Genomic DNA, 22,190 nt, shown 5'->3' with positions numbered 1-22,190 from the left:
TTTTTCATTCATAATTTTAATAATCTGGGTCCTTTGTCTTTTCTTTTGGATAAGTCTTGCCAGTGGTCTGTCAATTTTATTGATTTTCTCAAAGAACCAGCTTCTAGTCCTGTTGATTTGCTCTACTGTACTTCTGGTTTCTAATTCATTGATTTCTGCTCTCATCTTGGTCAACTGCTTCCTTGTGAGTGGATTAGGCCTGTCCCTCTGTTCCTGTTCCAGCTTCTTGAGGTGAGAATATAAAAACTGCATTTTAGATTTTTCTATTCTTTTGAGTGAGGCTTGGATGGCTATGTATTTCCCCCTTACGTCTGCCTTTGCAGTATCCCATAGGTTTTGGACCGTTGTGTTTTCATTCTCGTTGGTCTCCATAAATTGTTTAAATTGATTTTTGATTTCCTGGTTTATCGAGTCATTCCTGAGCAGGATGGTTCTTAGTCTCCAAGTGTTTGAGTTTCTTCCAAATTTTTCCTTGTGGTTGAGTTCCAATTTCAGAGCGTTGTGGTCTGAGAATATGCAGGGGATAATTTCAATCTTTTGGTATCAGTTGAGACCTGTTTTGTGTCCCAGAACATGGTCTATTATTGAGAATGTTCCATGGGCATTAGAATAGAATGAGTATTCTTTGGTTCTGGGGTGTAGTGTTCTATATATATCTATGAGGTCCAACTTGTTGAGTATGGCATTCAAAGCCTTAGATTCTTTGCTTAGTTTTTGCCAGGGTGTTCTGTCTATTTCTGATAGTGGAGTGTTGAGGTCCCCTACTATTAATGTATTTTTATCAATATGTCTCTTTATTCTGGTTAAGAGTTAGCTGTGTATCTTGCTGCTCCCCAGTTGGGGGCATATATATTTATAATTGTCATATCCACTTGTTGGATATATCCTTTAAGAATAATATAGTGCCCTTCTGCGTCTCTAACTATAGTCTCTAGTTTAAAATCCAATTTATCTGATATGAGAATTGCTACCCCAGCTTTCTTTTGAGGTCCATTTGTGTGAAAGATGGTACTCCATCCCCTTACATTCAGTCTGAATGCATCTTTGGTTTCAAAATGAGTCTCTTGTAGACAGCAAATGGATGGGTCATGTCTTTTTATCCAATCTGCAACCCTGTGGCTTCTTATGGGAGTGTTTAACCCATTTACATTGACACTAAGAACTGAGAGATAGAATTTTAGTGATGCCATGTTGCCAGTAAAGTCTTTGTTTGTATCGGTTTTGACTTTCTGTTCTGTATCACTCTTGGTGCCTTTTTACCTTTATTGAACCCCCCTTTAATATCGCCTGTAGGGCTGGTTTCATGTTTACGAAATTGGTTAACACTGGCGATTCTGGAATGTCTTTATTTCTCCATCAATTCTGAACGACAGCCTTGTTGCATAAAGGATCCTTGGCTGCATGTTTTTCTCTGAAAGAGCTTTAAAAATGCGCCCCCAACCCTTTCTCTCATTCCACGTCTGTGTAGACAGGTCTGACGTAATTTTGATACCTTTGCCTTGGTATGTGAGAAATTTCTTTGCCCTGGCCACTTTCAATACTGTATCCTTGGATCTAATATTTACGAAATGCACTATGACGGGGCGTGGCATAGGTTTGTCGTGGTTGAGCTTGAGAGGGGTCCTCTCTGCCTCTTGGACACAAATGTTTGTTTCCCTCACTAGATTAGGGAAGTTTTCATCTAAAATTTGTTCAAATATCTCTTCTAGACCTCTGTTTTTCTCCACCCCCTCGGGGATGCCGATGATTCTGACATTGGATCGTTTCATTGAGTCAGTAATCTCCCGTAACCTACATTTGTGGGCGTGGATTTTTTTAAGTCCAGCTTCTATTTTCGTTTTTTCTTCTACTAACCCATCCTCCAATTCACTAATACGTTCCTCTGTCTGAGTGACCCTGACCGTCAGAGCCTCTAGTTTTTATTGCATTTGGCTCAGAGAATTTTTAATTTCTGTCAGATTCGCTCTCATTTCTGCCCTTAGGGATTCTATATTCTCAGTAACATTTTCATTAATACTTTTTTTCAAGTCTACTCATCATCTTGACCATTGTTACTCTGAATTCCATTTCTGATAATTTGGTTACATCCATATCCATTATTTCTGTGGCAGATGCCACAGACCTATTGTCTTTTGTTTGCTGGGAGGGACTTCTCCTTCTCGTCATTTTGATGAGTAGAGGTTGCTGGGTTGTCCAGAGCCCAAATTATTGACTGGGACCCAGGCTGTGCACCCTTGTTTTATAGGGATCTTAGGGATGTGGGCTTCTTCTTTAAAGATTTTATTTGTTTATGTGGCAGAGAGCCAACCAGCGAGAGAGGGAACACATGCAGGGGAGTGGGAGCGGAAGAAGCAGGCTTCCAGCGGAGGAGCCCGATGAGGGACTCCTTTCCGGAACGCCGGGATCTCGCCCTAAGCCGAAGACAGGCGCTTAATGACTGCGCCACCCAGGCACCCCAGGATGTGGGCTTCTTGATTTTTCAGCCTGCCTTCTGGGGAAGGGGTCTGCCGCGCCGAAACTCAGGAACCCTGTTTGGGTAGAGTCTCCGTGTTCCCTGCGAGGGGGAATGGGGATGGGCACCCTGTGAGCCGGTATTTCCAGGCTTTTGTTCTCTGGCGGCTTTCCCTGGTGATTTGCTGTGCCTCTTCTGAGAGTCAGAGCAGCAGTGGCCGAATCTCAGCCTCTGTCTCAGAACAGAGGGATTGTGGCCCATTCTCCACTGATGTTCTGGCCACTTTAACTCTGTTACTGTTGGTGCTGCTCAACCCTGCAGTGTCCCGGGATGTGCGCCCCACACCCAGCATCCCAGCCCTCACTTCCAGGGCTGGCGCTTCTCTGTCCTTTGTGTTTCTAACACCGTCAGCCGCCAGCCACCGGCCTCCAGCCGCCCCGTGCGCTCCAGGAGCTCCCGGTCTCAGTCTGGTTCCAGTGAGCACACAGGAGTTCCGGAGTTCCGTGAGAAGTCTGGTGGTGTGCGCTCCCGGCTCACGGTCTCAGTCTGCTATCTGGCGGGTGCCATTCGGGAGTCCGCCCGCTCCCCCGTGCAGGTGCCTACCGCTTCCAGGCGCCCGAACACGGCAGCTCCCTCCCCCTTCCATTCGTCTTCCAATATCTGTGCGCGGTTTCACGGTTCCCCGCTTCGTACCTCAATACTCAGTGCTGGAGATGTTCATTTGTAGAGATCCAGATGTATCTTCCTGTGTCTCAGGCTGATTCCGTCGATGTTCAGGCTGGTCTGGTACCTATCCAGCTCGACTCAGGGGACCGGCTGAAAAAGGGGTCCCCTACTCCTCCTCCATCTTAACTCCAACCTCACATCTGCAGGTCTTGGTGATATACTTTATGACCTAAATCTTCATTTCTTAGAGGTCTGAGTCCTTGAACAAATCATATCCTTCTTAAGCCAGAACTACTGTACATGTTCATTTCAGTTACAGTTGGACAAAGTCTTAATAGGTGGTGCATTGGAATGCAAAGTTGGTTTAATATCCAAAAAAAAAATTAATGTAATTCACAATATAAATAGAATAAGGGAGAAAAAAATATGATAATCTCAATGTTTCCAAAAAGCACTTGAGAAAATCCCACCCATTCATGATGAAAATTCTTAGAAAATTCTGAATGAGAGCTCCTCAACCTAATAAAGGTAATCTAAAAAAGCCTATAGGTATCATCATAATTAAAAGTGAACTTTTAACTGAGGCATTCACCAAAAGATTTGTAACAAGGCAAATGCGTTGACTTTCGTGATTTCTTTTCAATATTTTGCTGATAGTCATAGCCATTGCAATAAAAAAAGAGGCACATAGATTAGAAAGAAATAAGTAAAACTCTTTCTACATATGGCATGATTGCCTATGTATAAGATTTGATGGAATCTACAAAAATCTAGAACTGAAAAGTGAATTTATCAATGTTTCCAACCAGTACTAAATGTTGCTTATTTTACCAGCACTGTAATGAAATGGCACAGCACTGTGGGTTTAGCTTTGTGAAGGTCTCATGTGTTACACTTTAATGTATGAGAAGGCCGCCAAAAGCCACCAGACTATCTTAATTAATAACATTTTTCAGAATCCCAGGTCATGATCTCTACCTAGCAACACCAAACTGTTTATCACCCAGGTTCCTAAGGATTACAATTTGATGGTTTGAATTCTGACAAAATAAGACTTGCAGTCCAAGACTGAGGCTTATTGTAAGCACATAAATAGAAATTCAGAGCCTACCTTTATCCAGGCTTTTACTACCATACCTCTATAATTTCTCAAATTTCCTGAGACATCTTCATTAGTATAGTGGTATCACTGCCTGTCAAATTTCCTGAGACAGCACCAAATTGATTTTATCTTTGGGTTCTTCCCCACCTCCAAATTTTCAATAAGATAGTTTTATCAGTGTTCCATACTCCCACAAAAATGTAACATATCGTTTTATAATTCCACATTTACTCTAACAACTTAGCACTCTGTTTATCAATGAGATCTTCAACCTCTTCAGTGTATCAAGTCACAGATTTCTGATGTAACATTGATTCTGTCCTCCAGTATTTCTAGGGGCTCCTCAAGATCCTTTAGAGGTGTCCAACTCTTCCTTACCCATCACTTTTTGGCTGCTGAGCAAATAACATTCTAATGTTAATATCTGTGAACACTGTCATTGTCCACATACCTGACATCCATTATTAGCTTAAAATAACACATCCCACTGAACTGCCCAGAATATTCCCTCTTATTACAACCATGATTGCATCCACTGGTACTTCCCTGCATTCTTGGCACTACTGATACCCAGGTGGAAAAAGCCTAAAAAAACTTTACATTACTGAGGAAGACTACCAAGTGGGCCTCTGATATTTTATGTTCAGTACAAACAGTATATTGATGAGTACCTGGTGTTCAAGGGAGGACATTCCAAAAAGAAATATTCCTTGTGGAGCATTTATTCCACCTCCCTATTGCCAGAAACTGATAGAATCCATTCAAGATAGCACAGATGGGAGCAGGGTCTGGGCGTCATACCCATCCACCTCAGAAAGACCCGGACCCCTACCCCACATCAGCCCTGCATGCCCAGAGCACACACACACAAAATCAAATATGGCTTTAAAAAGCAACTGGAATATAAAGGGTGCATCCCAAGAACTCTGCCAAATGGCAGAGGAGCTTCTGGAACTCTCTCCAAATCAGAGGTAGTGGCAAGTTCCACAGTCTACATTTCCACTCCACCTTGATAGTGTTCAGGGGAGTGGTGTCTGGGCCCCATATCCAGCCTACTGCCTCAGTAAGCCCCAGACCTCTAGCCCAAGTCATTTTACTAAGGCAGTCCCAACACAGGACACACTGAAATACCCCTGGTCAGTGCTCACTTCAACTCCAGCCATCTCACCAAGATGATAGGACACAAAGAACCATAGAACAATCATGGCCCATACCAATTTAACTCCAGATGACTTTCCAGAATACCTCCAGCGACAGAGAGCTTTAGAATCTCCCAGTCCATGAAGACCTCAGCTCCAGCTACACCAGGGCACCCCCTGCATGGAACATTCCAAGAACCCCCTGTCCATGCTTGCCTCACCTCTAACACTGAGGAAGAGCTGTGTGTGGAGCACTCCAGGATACTTTGTCTTGCTCCTACTTCAGCTTAAGATTTCCCTTTTCTTCACACAGACACAGTTACCCTGGGTTACACACACATCAACTTTAGCTGTCTTACCAGGGTACCGTTTATGTGGAGAGACTTAAAACAAGCCTAACCCCTGTTTACTTCATCTCTGCCCTTATCACCAGGGAAGCCTCAGCACAGAATGCCCTGGACCCCAAGCTTATACCAGCCACAGCTCAAGCCAGTCAACAAAATTTACCAGACACACATAGTATACACAGGGAAATATAATACATAAGACCAGAAAGTTAAACAAAATGAGAAGATGGAAGAATATACTCCAAATGAAAGAACAAGATAAAACCTCAGGAAAGGAACTAAATGAAATGGAGATAATCAATCTATCTGATAAAGATCTCAAAGTAATGGTCATAAAGATGCTCATTGGGCCAGAGAGAAGAGTGGAAGAACTCAGTGAGAACTTCAACAAAGAGATAGGAAATATAGAAAAGAACCAATCATTGTTGAAGAATACAGTAATAGAAATGAAAATTATACTGGAGGAAATCACCAGTAGATTAGAGGATGTAGAAAAATGGATCAGCAATCTGAAAGACAAAATAAAGGAAAGAACCCAAGTTGAATAGAAAAAAAATTAATTTTAAAAATGGAGATAAGTTAATTGTTCTCACAGACAATATCAAGCAAACAAACATTTGCATTATAGGGGTCGCAGAAGAAGAGAAAGAAAAGAGCAAAATCTTACCAAAGGAAAAATTAACTGAAAACTCCCCTAACCTGAGGAAGAAAACAGATCCAAATTCAAAAAGCACAGAAAGTTCCAAACAAGGTGAACCCAATAAGGTCCACACCAAGACTCAAAATAATTAAAATGTTAAAGGTAAAAGATAAAGGCAGAATTTTTAAAGCAGTAACAGAGAATATTAGTTATATACAAAGGAAATGCTCATAAGGCTATCAGTGGATTTTTCAGCAGAAACTTTGCAGGTCAGAAGAAAGTGGCATGATATACTTAAAGTGCTGAAAGGAAGAAACCTACAACAAAGAATGCTGTACTGAACAAGGTTATCATTCATAATTGAAGGAGAGATAAAGAGTTTCCAGACAAAAGTTAAAGGAGTTTCATCACCACTAAGCCAGTCTTGGAAGAAATGTTAAAGGGACCTTCTAAAGTGGAAAAGAAAAGGTAATATTTAGAAGTAAGAAAATTATGAAAGGGAAAAAATACATGAGTAAAAGCAAACATACAGTAAAGGTAAGAGCAATCACTTATAAATTTGGTATCATGGTTAAAAGGCAAAAGTAGTAAAATCAAGTATATCTAAAAATATGTTAAAGGAACTCACAAAATTAAAAGATGTGAAATATGACAACATATACAAAATGTGGAAGGGCTTTTAGAATGTATCCAAAATCTTTTTTTAATGTTTCAAGTTTTTATTTAAATTCTAGTTAGTTAACATATAGTGTAATACTTGTTTGAGTAGTAGTATTTTGTGATTCATCACTTACATAAAACACTTAGTGCTCATCAGAATGACTGGCCTCCTTAACATCCATCACCCATTTAGCCCATCCCCTCACCCACTTCCCCTCCAGCAGCCCTCAGTTTGTTCTCTATAGTTAGGAGTCTCTCTTATGGTTTGCCTCTCTCTCTTTTTTTCTCCTATGTTCATCTGTTTTGTTTCTTAAATTCTACATATGAGTGAAATAATATAAAAATCAAGTAACAAAAACTTAATATACTTAGAATGTAATATATGGTCCTCATTGTAACCAAAAACCAAAATCTATAATAGATATGAAAAAAGAGAAAGAAAGCTAAGCATAACACTAAAGAAATTGTCAACCGCAAGGAAAAAGACCAAGAGAAGAAGGAACATATAAAAACTACAAAAACAACCAGAAAACAATTAACAAAATGGAGATAAATACATACCTATCAATAATCCCCTTTAATGTAAATGGTCTAAATGATCCAATCAAATGACATAAGGTGACAGCATGGGTAAAAACAACACTCATTTATATGTTGCCAGGAAGAGACTCACTTCAGACCTAAAACAAAAACAAAAACAAAATGAAAATACTGAAAGTGAAAAGATGGTAAAAGATATTCCATTCAGGGATTCCTGGATGGCTTAGTCACTGAGCGTCTGCCTTTGGCTGGGGTCATGATCCCAAAGGGAGCCTGCTTCTCCCTCTGCCTGCAGCTTCCCCTGCTTGTGCTCTCTCTCTCTCTTTCTCTGACAAATAAAATCTTAAAAAAAGATATTCCATGCAAATTAAAGCAAAAGAAAAGCAAATAATAATACTTAATTCAGACAAAATAGACTTTAAAACAAAGACTGGGACAAGAGAAAAATAAAGGCATTTCAAAACTATGAAGAGGTCATTCAATAAGAAGATACAACAATTGTAAATATCTATGTACCTAACATAAAAGCACCTAAATACATAAAGTAAGTATTAAAAGACATTAAAAGAGAAATTGACACTAATACAATAATAGTAGAGGACTTTAACACCCCACTTGTATAAGTGGACAGATCATCCAAGCAGCAAATACATAAGAAAATAGTGCCTTTAAGTGACACATTAGATTAGATGGACTTAAAACAGATATATACAAAAAAATTCCATCCAAAACCAGCAGAATACACATTCTTTTCAAGTGTCCATGGGACATTCTCCAGGATACATAGTATGTTATAACACAAAACAAGTTTCAGTAAACTTAAGAAGATTGAAATCATGTCAAACATCCTTACCAGCCACACAATATGAAACTAGAAATCAATTACAAGAAAAAAATTGGAAAAAAGAGAAATGCATGAAGACTAAACAAAATAAACGAAGACAGAAGAAACTTGGGAAGATGGCAGAAGGACCCTGAGTTCACCCTGTCCTATATTTACAACTAGACATCATCCACATCCAAGTAAATAAACTGGAGAGCAATCTGAAGACTGCCATAACAATCTCCACAACTAAATATAGAGAAAGAACTGCATCTGAAAGTTAGGAAGGTCAGATACACAGAGGGAGGCTGTCCACAGGATTGAGGGAGCTGCACAAGTGGAGAGGGCAGAGAAATAGGCCCTCACACCAGGGCGCTCACACTGGGAATACTAATCCCCATATCATCTGGCTTTGAAAACCAGAAGGGCTGAACTACATGAGTTTGTATAACTAGTGGAACTTGGAGCCTGAAGCTTTAAAAGTTAGCTGAGTCAGGGCTGGGTGAGCAGGGAGGGTGGGTCATAGCTGGCTCACCACCCATAAAGAGACAGCAGACTATGCAAATGGGCAAAATATAAATGGCAGTTTACACAATGCTAGGGGGAAACAAGAGACAGATATGTTCATAATGATTTTGGAGCATGTTGGGGGACTTCTCCAAAAATAAGGAAAGGTGCTATTTTCCTCCCCTGCTTTCCAGCACAAACATAGGGATATCTATAGGAAGTGAGGCTACGCAGAGACTTGCTACCTAACCTCCTAGCAGAGCACCATGCCCATGAGTTCTCCTGATGAATCACAAACTCCATGCTTGCTACACTTGGGCCTTGGCTCAGGGCAAATTTTGTTAAACCCTTGCATGTATCCCATCCAGCCATTGGGTTCAAAACTGTTACCACACACTGCACCCAGCCGTGTGCCCCCAGTTGCCACAGAGTGAGGTCTCCAGCCTCCACAATGCTTGAGGGCAATCTGGCATAGGACTAGTGAACCAACTCATGTTTCACTAACATGCCTGCCCCACTCCCAAGTTTTCTAGTGAGCACACCACTCCAAAGTTGGCCTACTTGGGTACTACTAACAACGAAGAGAGCAAGCACAGCCCAAAACAGTCAAAGAGTCAGTGCATACAATAGCACTGAAAGGAAAAGTAACTCAGACACAGCAGCAGGGTATAAGCAACACACATAGGATATTCTCCTGAAGTGCCAGGTTCTGGTGAATAGGGAACAATGCACTGTAGGGCATCCAGGACTTCTTCATCACAGCATTACTTTCAAAAGCAGAAGACATGACTGACTTTCATAACAGAGAAACAGACACAAAGAGGAAGACAAAATGAGGAGGCAAAAATTTATCCCAAATGAAAGAACAAGACAAAGCCTTTCTTCTGGGACACCTGGGTGTCTCTGTTGGTTAAATGTCTGCCTTTGGCTCAGGTCATGATCCCAGGGTCCTGGGATTGAGTCCTGCATTTGGGCTCCTTGCTCAGCAGAGAACCTGCTTCTCCCTCTGCCTGCCACTCCCCCTGCTTGTGCTCTCTCACTGACAAATAAATAAAATCTTTTAAAAAATTAAAATTAAAAGTGAAAGTGCGGGGATGGAGAAACATCAATCATGAAAATGGGTGTTAAAAGAGAGCCAGGGTAAGAATACTTATATTGGACAAATTGGACTTTAAAATAAAGATTGTAACAACAGACAAAGAAGGACACTATATAATAATAAAGGGGGACAATCCAACAAAAAAACATAACAATTTTAAATACTTATGCACCCAACATAGGAGCACTTAAATACATAACATGGTCAATAACAAATATAAAGGAACCAATAAGTAATAATACAATAATACTAGGAGACTTTAACACCCTACTTATATCAATGTACAGATCATCTAAACAGAACATCAAGAGGGAAACAATGGCATTGAAATACACTAATGATGAAACAGCAGAAAGAAAAATTAAGAAAACAATCACATATACAAATGCATCAAACTTAATAAGATACCTAGGACTATCTAGGACTAAATCTAACCAGGAGTGAAAGATCTGTATTCTGAAAATTATAACACGGATAAAAGAAATTGAAGATGGCACAAAGAAATGGAAAGACATTACATGCTCATGGATTGGAAGAACAAAGATGTCTATACTACCCAAAGCAATATACACATTCACTGCAATCCCTATTGAAATGCCAACAGCATTTTTCACAGTACTAGAACAGCCTTAAAATTTGTATGAAATCACAAAACACCCTGAATAGCCAAATCAACCTTTGAAAAAGAAAAGCAAAGCTGGGGGCATCACAATTCTGGACTTCATTATATTACAAAGTTGTAATAATCTAAAACAGTATGGTACTGGCACAAAAATAGACACATAGATCAATGGAACAGGATAGAAAACCCAGAAATGAATATACAACTATATGGTCAATTTATCTTTAACAAAGCAGGAAAAATATCCAATGAGAAAAAGACGGTCTCTTCAACAAATGGTGTTGGGAAACTTTTGCAACATGCAAAAGAATGAAACTGGACCACTTTTTAACACCATACAAAATAAATAAATTCTAAAACAATGAAAGACCTAAATGGGAGACAGAAAACTCAACATTCTAGAAGAGAACACAGGCAGTAACTTCTTTAATATCAACTGTAGCAACTACTTACTCGATATGATTCCTGAGGCAAGGAAAATAAAAGCAAAAATAAACTATTGGGGTTTCCTGAAAATTAGAAGCTCCTGCACAGTGAAGGAAAAAATTCACAAAACTAAAAGGCAACCTCCAGAATGGGAGAAGATATTTGCAAATGACATATCTGATAAAGGGTTAGTTTCAAAAATATATAAAAAACTTATACAACTCAACAGCCTCCAAATAAATAACCAAAATAAAAATGGGAAGACATGAATAGACACCTTCCCAATGAAGACATCCAGATGGCCAACAGATACATCAAAAGACGCTCAACATCACTCACCATCAGGGAAATACAAATCAAAACTACAATGAGATATCATCTCACACCTGTCAGAATGGCTAAAATCAACAACACAAGAAACAACAGGTGTTGGTGAGGGTGTGGTTTAAAGGGAACCTTCTTGCACTGTTGCTGGGAATGCAAACTGCTTTAACCACTCTTGAAAACAGTATTGGGGTTCCTCAAAAAGTTAAAAATAGAAGTACCCTATGATCCAGCAATTACACTATTAGGAATTTATTCAAAGACTACAAAAACTCTATTTCAAAGGGCTACGTGCACCCCAATGTTTATAGCAGAATTATTTACACTAGCCAAATTACAGAAACAGCCCATGTCCATTGACTGATGAATGGGTAAAGAAGAAGTGGTATATATATTCAATATATACCATAAAAAATGAAATCTTGCCATTTGCAATGACATGGATGGAGCTAGAGAGTATTATGCTAAGCAAAATAAGTCAATAAAAGACAAATACCATATGATTTCACTCATTTGTGGAGTTTAAAAAAAATAAAACAAATGAGCAAAGGAAGAGAAAGAGAGGGAGGCAAGCCACGAAACAGACTCTTAACTATAGAGAACAAACTGATGGTTGCCAGAAGGGAGGTGGGTGGGGGATGAGTTAAATAGATGATGGGGATTAAGGAGTGCACTTGTAGTGATGAGCACTGGGTGATGTGTGGAATTGCTGAATCAGTATATTGCACACCTGAAACTAATATAACACTGTAGATTAACTATACTGGAATTAAAATTTTTTAAAGTATGCAAGTTGGTAAGGAAGAAGTAAATCTGTCACTTTTTGCAGATAGCTTGATACCTATATGTAGAAAACCCTAAAGACTCCACTAAACAACTATTCAAGTAATAAATGAATTCAGTATAGTTGCAGCATACAAAATCAATACACAGAAAATGGTTTGCTAATGAAGTGGCATTGTGCCATCTTGCTAATGAAGTAGCAAGGAACAGAAATAACAAAAACAATTCCACTTATAATTGCACCAAAAAGAATAATCAAGGAATTTTCACTAAGGGGGTGAAAGACCTATATTTTGAAACCAGTAAAACTTTGATGATAGAACTTGAAGATGACACCAACAAATGCAATACCACTATGCTCACGGACTAGAAGAATTAAAGTTGTAAAAATGTCCATACTACCCAAAGATACTTACAGATTTAATGCAATCCCTATCAAAATTCCTATAGTATTTTCCACAGAAACAACAAAAAATCCTAAAATTAGTATGGAACCACAAAAGACCCTGAATAGCCAAAGTGATCTTGAGAAAGAAGACCAAAGCTGGAGGTACCACAACTTAAGATTTCAAGATATACTACAAAGCTAAGACAATTACCAAGGTTTCATTCATACGTGAAATCTAAAAAAACAAAGTGAATGAATAAACAGACAAAAATCAGTAACAGGTGTATATATACAAAGACAAAACTAATGTTGCAAAGGAAAGGGGGAATGGGCAAAATGGGCAAAATTGGTGAAAGGAAGTAGAAGATACAGGTTTCCAATTATGGAATAAATAAGTCACAGAAAGAATAGGCACAACATAAGGAATGTGGTCAATGATATGATCATAGCATTGTATGGTAACAGATGGTAGCTGCACTTGTTGTGAGCATAGCATAATATATGGAGAGGTTGAATCACTATGTTGTACAACTAAAATTAATGTAACATTGTTTATCAACTATACTCAAATAAAAATTCTAGAAAATAACCAAAACAGTATGGTACTGGCAGAAAACGAGACATATAGATCAGTGGAACAGAATAGAGAACCCAGAAATAAGCCCACAAGCATATGGTCAATTAATCTACAAGAGGCAAGAATATACAATGTGGAAAAGACAGTCTTTTCAATAAATGGCACTGAGAAAACTGGACAACTACACGCAAAAGAATAAACCTGGAGCCCTTTCTTATACCATACACAAAAATAATCTCAAAATGGATTAAGTATCTAAAGTGAAACCTGAAAATATAAAACTACTGGAAGAAAACAAAGGTGGTAATCTACTGAGCATCAGCCTTAGCAACATTTTTCTAAATGTGTCTCCTCAGGAAAGTAAGCAAAAGCAAAAATAAACTCTTGGGTCTATGCCAAAGTAAAACGCTTTTGCACAGTGAAGGAAGCAATCAACAAAATGAAAAGGCAACCTACTGTTTAGAAAAAGATATTTACACGTGATATATCTGATAAGAGGTTAATATCCAAAATATATAAAGAACATGCACAACTCAACACCAAAAAAAAAAAAATCTGATTAAAATGGGTAAAGGACCTCAACAGACATTTTTCCAAAGAAGACATACAGATGGCCAACAGACACATGAAAAGACACTCAATACCACTAATCATGGAGATGCAAATCAAAACCACAATGAGATAGATGTTATCTCACACTTCTCAGAATTCTTGTTATCAAAAGGACAAGAAATAATAAGTATTGGTGAGGATGTGGAGAAAAAGAAACCCCTGTGCACTGTTGGTGAAAATGTAAGTTGGTGCTGACACTGAAAAACAGTATGGAGGGTCCCCAAAAAAATTAAAAATAGAAATACCATACAATCCAGTAATTCCACTATTGGGTATTTACACAAAGAAATCAAAAACATTAATTCAAAAGATACATACACCCTATTTTTATTACAGCATTATTTACAATAGCCAATATATGTAAGCAAGTGAAGTGTCCATCAATAGATGAATGGATAAAGAAGTTGTGAGATATATAATCAATGGAATATTTCTAAGCTACAAAAAAGAATGAGATCTTGACATTTGATACAGTATGGGTGGACCTACGGAGTATTAGCTTAAGTGAAATAAGTCAGCCAGAAAAAGACAAATACTAAATTATTTCACCTATATTTGGAATTTAAGAATTGAAACAAATGGACAAACAAAAGTAGAAACAGACCCATACATACAAAGAACAAAGTAGTGACTGCTACACAGGGTAGCAGGGAGAGAATGGGTAAAATGGGTGAAGAGGAGTGAAAGGTACAGGTTTCCATTTATGGAATAAATAAATACGGGAGATGAAACATACAGAATAGAGAATATAGTAAATGATATTATAATAGCCTTGTATGGTGACAGATTGTTGTTACACTTGTGGTGAGCAATGTGTAGAGTGGTTGAATAACTATGTTGGACACATGAAACTTTTGGTTTTTTAAAGATTTTATCTATCTATCATCTATCTATCTATCTATCATCATTTATTTATTTACTTATTTGAGAGAGAGAGGTTGTGAGTGGGGAAGGGGCAGAAGGGGAGGGAGAGGGAGAGAGAGAATCTCAAGTGCCCTCTGCACTGAGTGCAGAGCCTAACACGGGCTTGACCTCACGACCCTGAAATCATGATCTTAGCCAAAACCAAGAGTTGGACACTTAACCAACTGAGCTATCCAGGTGCCCCAGACACAAGAAATTTCTGTCACATTGTATGTCAACTGTACTTCAATAAAAAATAAAAAAAATTGAAACCATTCAAAGTGAGGTAAGTCACTGACTTTCCTTTTGATCTTAGCAATCTATATAAATGTTTATCCGCTCTATCATTTACCAGTTTTAGAGATCCAGTACACAAGACCCTTTCTTCATATGGTTTCTCAACAGATTTTGCTGAACACCTAGGCTAGCGAAGCTCAAATACCTAGTCTAGGGAGTCATTCCTGGACTCACAGTATTATGAAAAGAACCATTGGGAAGTATATGGCCCCTGAGGAAACCTTTTATTTCCAGAAAATACCCAAGTAGTTTAAATCCCTCCAGTAGATAAATGCAGGTAAACCTCACCCCTAAGCCTCCCAGGAGAGGTGGCTTAGGGGTAACACGGTGTAATACCCATTTTCTACTATTATTTTCGGTAATCCCAACACTCATCATTACCAAAATTCTCCCTTGATGATTGTTTGTTGTACTTAAGTTTGGTAAATAAACTTTATTCCATAGCTGTTTGTCTCACCCTAGACCAATAGCAGTCATTCTAACTTGCTCACACTTTGGTTACACTACATTGAGCCTTCAGGTGCAGGTGATAAAGTTAATCATAATCCTCAGTTAATGGCATATTATCCCATACAAGACTCTTCTCAATTTATTTCTTCGTATCCCCTTGCCTCCACACACACAGACAAGAATTCTAATGCACTTAATATGTATATTTTTGTTTGCTGCTATAAAATATGTGTTGTTCTTTTTGTGGGCATGTTTTTGCAATTTACATAAAATACATATATAACTTATATATATAATATGTAATATATTATAATATATTAAATACATAATTATTTTTATTATTATATATAATTTTTAATACTTTTCCATTACTAAGCATGTTTTTAAGATCCTTCTATTTGATTACATGCACATCTAAGTTATTTTTTACTATTATAATAATATTTTTTATTATATTATGTTAGTCACATCTAAGTTATTTCTAACTGCTGTGAAATACTCCATGACATACATTTACCACATGCTATATACCCACACTTCCAGTGAGGTCCATCCAAATTACCCAAAATTCCCACCACCAAGAACAATGACACAATGAAACAAAGTGAATATCTTCAGACATTTATGGACCCTTATGGTCCAGGTGGAAATATTTTAAGAATATACACTCAGGAGCAAAATCATTGGGTGTATCTGTATAATTAATCTGACTTGGTGCAAGATTTTTTCTCCAGAATGACTGTACCAATCTACTTCCACTGACGTTGAAAGGTTTCTAGATTCCTTTGTCTATCACCACTTAAGCATTATTCAGTCTTCTCATATTTGCAAGTCTAACAGTTATAAAGTGATATATTATTGTTACAATTGAATTTCTCTCATTCCTGAATTAGAACATATATTTTGAATGCTTGTTGGCCTTGAGGGTTTTTTTCTTCTGTAAATTATGTATTCATCTCCCTTGTCATACTTTCTATTGATTAAGGTTTTTTCTTATTGATTTGTAGCTTTTTGTATATTCTAGACATAATCCCTTTATTTCCTTCTATTCCATCATTTGGTTTTCCCTCTGTGTCAATTAAAACAAGCTTTTGTGCTTTTTGCAGTTTTACTTAACAAAATCAGTCTCTGCCCCATGTCACAAATATGTTTCCTACATTTTCTTCTGTCGACTGTTCCATTTCACCTTATGGAATGGAAAAATCCTTTCATTTTTTGAATGTGGTATTAGGGAAAAAATGCAGTTTTATATTTGGGGTAAATACCTAGTAGTGCAATTGCTGGGTCATAGGGTAGCTCTATTGCTAACATTTTGAGGAACCTCCATACTGTTTTCCAGAGTGGCTGTACCAGCTTGCATTCCCACCAACAGTGTTAAGAGGGTTCCCCTTTCTCCACATCCTTGCCAACATACAGAAGTAATGAAAAGAAGGGGCTTATGCACCCCATGTTCATAGCAGCAATGCCCACAATAACCAAACTGTGGAAGGAGCTGAGATGCCCTTCAACAGATGAATGGATAAGGAAGATGTGGTACATATATACAATGGAATATTATTCAGCCATCAGAAAGGATGAATACCCAACATTTGCATCGACATGGGTGGAACTGGAGAGGATTATGCTAGGTGAAGTAAGTCAAGCAGAGAAAAACAATTATCATATGGCTTCACTCATATGTGGAACATAAGCAGTAGCACAGAGGATTAGAGTGGAAGGGAGGGAAATCTGAAGAGGGAGAAATCAGAGGGAGATGAACCATGACAGACTATGGACCATGGCAAACAAACTGAGGGTTTCAGAGGGGTGGGGGGTGGAGAGAGAGGGTAACAGTGTGATGGGTATTAAGGAGGGCACATGTTGTGATGTGCACTGTGTGTTATACATAACTAATGAACCACTGAACACTACATCAAAAACTAATGATACAGTGGCTAACGGAACATAATAATAAAATTTTTTTAAATGCAGTTTTATGATCCTACATAAAGTGAGCCAACATTTCTTACTATCACTTTCTAGATAATCATTTCAACACTGATTTGTGGAGCCATCTTATCATAAATTAAGTTCATATGCGCTCACGTGTGTGTGTGTATGTGTATATATGTATATGTATACATATGTATCTATATGCAGGTACATATATATAATGCTAATGATATTACTGTAACTTTAAGGTATGACAATACTTAATAGGGCAAGCCTCCCCTTTATATTCTTTTTATCATTGGCTTAGCTAGGTTTGGATCTTTATATTTCTTCAGAAATTTTGAGTAAGCTTATCAGTACATTAAAAGCTTCAACTACATTGTTTGGAATTGCATTGAATTAAAAATTCATTTGGAAAAACATATCTTTATAATATAATGCTATTCTAGTCATGAGTATGGATTCTCTCTCCATTTGTTCAGAACATATTCTATGTTCTAGAGTTAGAAATTCTTTCCATAGATATCTTACATATTTTTAATTTTGTTCCTCAAAATTTTAGAGTTTTTGGTGCTATTGTGAATGGCAACTTGTTTCTTATTACATTTTCTTGTTGATTATTATTGGTATAGAGAAATTCTATTGATTATTATAATTTTCCTTCTATCTATACACTTTGCTGAACTCTTCTAATATTTCATTGATTCCATTGGTTTTCCAAGGTAGATTATATAAAGCGTATGTGGTGAGAGTTTTATCTCTTCCATTCCAATCCTTTTCCATATTATTTATTTTTCTTTCCCTATGATATTGGTAAAAATCTCATCTTACATTTAAAAATAACAATTGAAAGTGGGCATCTTTATCCAGTTTCTTATATTAAAGGTAACACATTTAAATTTCTCTATTGCAAGTAAAATGTTTACTCTAGGGTTTTTGTTATAGAACATTTCTCAAGTTAAATAAGTTTTCTATTATTGGTTTTTAAATAGGTTACATTATAAAAATGCATTGAGCTTTATCAAAAGGATTTTCTGTATTTAAGATAATATGTAAAATGTTTCCTTTATTCTATTAATATAGTGAATTACAGTGATACATTTTCTAATATTGAACAATTCTTGCATTTTGTAATAAAACCCATTGGTTAAGGCAAATTTTTAAATATTTTATACTGCATATGGTGAACTAATATTTTATTCAAGACTTTGCATTTACATTCCCAAGAGAAATAGTTCTGTAATTTTTTATCATGTATTTCCCTTATCTGGTTTTGAAATCAAGATTATACTAGAGGAGATAATGCTAAGTGAAATAAGTCAAGCAGAGAAAGACAATTATCATATGATTTCTCTCATCTATGGAACATAAGAACTAGGAAGATCGGTAGGACAAGAAAGGGATAAAGAGAGGGGGGTAATCAGAAGGGGGAATGAAGCATGAGAGACTATGGACTCTGGGAAACAAACTGAGGGCTTCAGAGGGGAGGGGGGTGGGGGAATGGGATAGGCTGGTGATGGGTAGTACAGAGGGCATGTATTGCATGGTGCACTGGGTGTTATACGCAACTAGTGAATCATCGAACTTTACATAAAAAACCAGGGATGTACTGTATGGTGAATAACAATATAATAAAAATATTATTATGAAAAAAATTTTTTTAAAGATTATACTGACCTCATAAAATGAACTTTCAGCTTCCATTAATAATCTTTTATGGAAACATTTGGATAAAAGAATAAGTTACACCTTAAAAGTTTGGTGGGAGAGGGGGTCCAAGATGGTGGCATAGGAAGATCCTGAACTGTCCTCCTTCTGGGATATATTAAATCTATAGATAGCTATGGATCATTGTAACAGGAAGAAACTTAGCATGCATGACTCCATATTGTTTCAATTTCCCTTGCTGGTGTGACTATAGCTTAGAAACTTCTGCTTAGTCCTACACATAAGCATGTTATTCATTGTAGGACGTTTGCTTACAGCTGAGATTTGAAAGAAAAAACTGCTTTTAACCAAAAATCACCTGACTGAGGAGATAAGGAAGTACATACAGAAATGACTATATTTTGGGGAGGTTTTTGATCATTGCTTCAAACTATTCACAATTAATCGGTCTGCTTAAATAATCAATTTCTTCTTGTTTCCATCTTGCAGTACATAGGTTTCCAGGAACGCATCCATTTCTTCCAGGTTGTTTAATTTGTTGGCATATAGTTGTTGATAATAGATTCTAATAATTGTTTCTTTTTCCTTGGTGTTGGTTGTGATCTCTCCCCTTTCATTCATAATTTTTTTAATTTGGGTCCTTTCTCTATTTTTTGAATAAGTCTGGCCAGTGGCTTATCAATCTTATTTATTCTTTCAAAGAACCAGCTTCTAATTCTGTTGATCTGCTCTACTGTGCACCTGGTTTCTAATTCATTGATCTCTGCTCTAATCTTGATCAACTGCCTTCTTGTGCATGGGTAAGGCCTGTTCTTCTGTTCCAGCCCCAGCTTCTTGAGGTGAGAATATAAAAACTGCATATTAGATTTTTCTATTCTTTTGAGTGATGCTTGGATGGCTATGTATTTTCCCCTTAGGACTGCCTTTGCAGTGTCCCATAGGTTTTGGACCGATGTATTTTCATTCTCATTTGTCTCCATAAATTGTTTAAACTGATTCTAATTTCCTGGTTTACCCAATCATTCTTGAGCAGGATGGTTCTTAGTTTCCAAGTGTTTGAGTTTCTTCCAAAGTTTTCCTTGTGATTGAGCTCCAGTTTGAAAGCATTGTGGTCTGAGGATATGCAGGGAATAATCTCAGTCTTTTGGTGTTGATTGAGACCTGTTTTGTGACCCAGTATATGGTCTATTCTGGAGAACGTTCCATGTGCATTCAAAAAGAATGAGTGTTCTGTTGTTCTGCGGTGTAGTGTTCTGTATATATCTATGAGGTCCATCTGGTCCAGTATGTCATTCAAAGCTCTTGTTTCTTTGTTGATTTTCTGCTTAGGTGATCTGTCTGTTGCTGAGAGTGGATTGTTGAGGTCTCCTACTATTAATGTATAATTATCTATATGTCTCTTTATTCTGGTTAACAGTGGGCTTGCATGTATAGCTGCTCCCATTTTGGGGGCATAGATATTTATAATTGTCATATCTACTTTTTGGATACATTCTTTAAGAATAATATAGTGTCCTTCTGTACTTCTAACCAGGGCCTGACAGATTCCCTGGGGAATTCTACCAAACCTTCAAAGAAGAAATAATACCTTTCTCCTGAAGCTGTTTCAAAAAATAGAAACATAAGGAAAACTACCAAACTCATTCTATGAGGCCAATATTACCTTGATCCCCAAACCAGGCAAAGACTCCATCAAAAAGGAGAGTTACAGACTGATTTCCCTGATGAATATGGATGCCAAAATTCTCAACAAGTTCCTAGCTAATAGGATCCAACAGTACATTAAAAGGACTTTCCATCATGACCAAGTGGGATTCATCCCTGGGATGCAAGCATGGTTCAACACTTGCAAATCGATCAGTGTGATAGATCATATCAATAAGAAAAGAGTCAAGAACCATATGATCTTCTCGATTGATGCAGAAAAAGCATTGGACAAAATACAGCATCCTTTCCAGATTAAAACACTTCAGAGTGTAGGGACAGAGGGTACATTCCTCAATTTCATAAAAACCATCTATGAAAAGCCTACAGCAAATATCATTCTCAATGGGGAAAAGCTGGAAGCCTTTCCCTTAAGATCAGGAACACGCCAAGGATGCCCACTCTTGCCATTATTATTCAACATAGAACTAGAAGTCCTTGCAACAGCAATCAGACAACAAAAAGGAATAAAAGGTATTCAAATCAGCAAAGAAGTCAAACTGTCTCTCTTTGCAGATGACATAATACTCTATATGGAAAACCCAAAGGACTCCAACCCCAAACTACTAGAATTTATAGACCAGTTCAGTAATGTGGTTGGATACAAAATCAATGCTCAGAAATCAGTTGCATTTCTATACGTGAACAATGAGACTGAAGAGAGAAATTAGGGAATCCATTCCATTTACAATAGCACCAAAAATCATACATTATCTCGAATTAACTTAACGAGAGACATAAATGATCTATATTCTAGAAACTACAAATCGCTCTTGAAAGACATTGAAGAAGGCACAAAAAGATGGAAAAATATTCCATGCTCATGGATCAGAAGAATTAACATAGTTAAAATGTCTATGCTACCCAGAGCAATCTACACTTTCAATGCCTTCCTGATCAAAATACCAATGACATTTTTCAAAGAACTGGAACAAACAGCCCTTAAATTTGTGTGGAATCAGAAAAGGCCCCGAATCACCAAGGAATTGTTGAAAAGGAAAAACAAAGCAGGGGGCATCACGTTGCCGGATTTCAAGCTATACTATAAAGCTGTGATCACCAGGACAGCATGGTACTGGCACATAAACAGACACATAGACCAATGGAACAGAATAGAGAACCCAGAAATGGACCCTCGGCTCTTTGGGCAATGAATCTTTCACAAAGCAGGAAAACACATCCAGTGGAAAAAAAGACAGTCATTTCAATAAATGGTGGTGGGAAAGTTGGAGAACTACATGCAACAGAATGAACCTTGACCACTCTCTCACACCAGACACAAAAATAAACTCCAAATGGATGAAAGACCTCTATGTGAGACAGGAATCCATCAAAATCCTAGAAGAGAGCATAGGCTGCAATCTCTTTGACATTGGCCACAGCAACATTTTTCATGACACATCTCCAAAGGCAAGAGAAACAAAAGAAAAAATGAACTTGTGGGACTTCATCAAGATAAAAAGCTTCTGTACAGCCAAGGAAATAGTAAAAAAAAAAAAAACTAAGAGGCAGCCCACGGAATGGCAGAT

The sequence above is a fragment of the Ursus maritimus genome (genome assembly GCF_017311325.1).
Source record: "Ursus maritimus isolate PB19 chromosome X unlocalized genomic scaffold, ASM1731132v1 scaffold_X1, whole genome shotgun sequence".
In the NCBI taxonomy this organism is placed as follows: domain Eukaryota; kingdom Metazoa; phylum Chordata; class Mammalia; order Carnivora; family Ursidae; genus Ursus; species Ursus maritimus.
Note: the sequence above shows the minus strand (reverse complement) of the source record.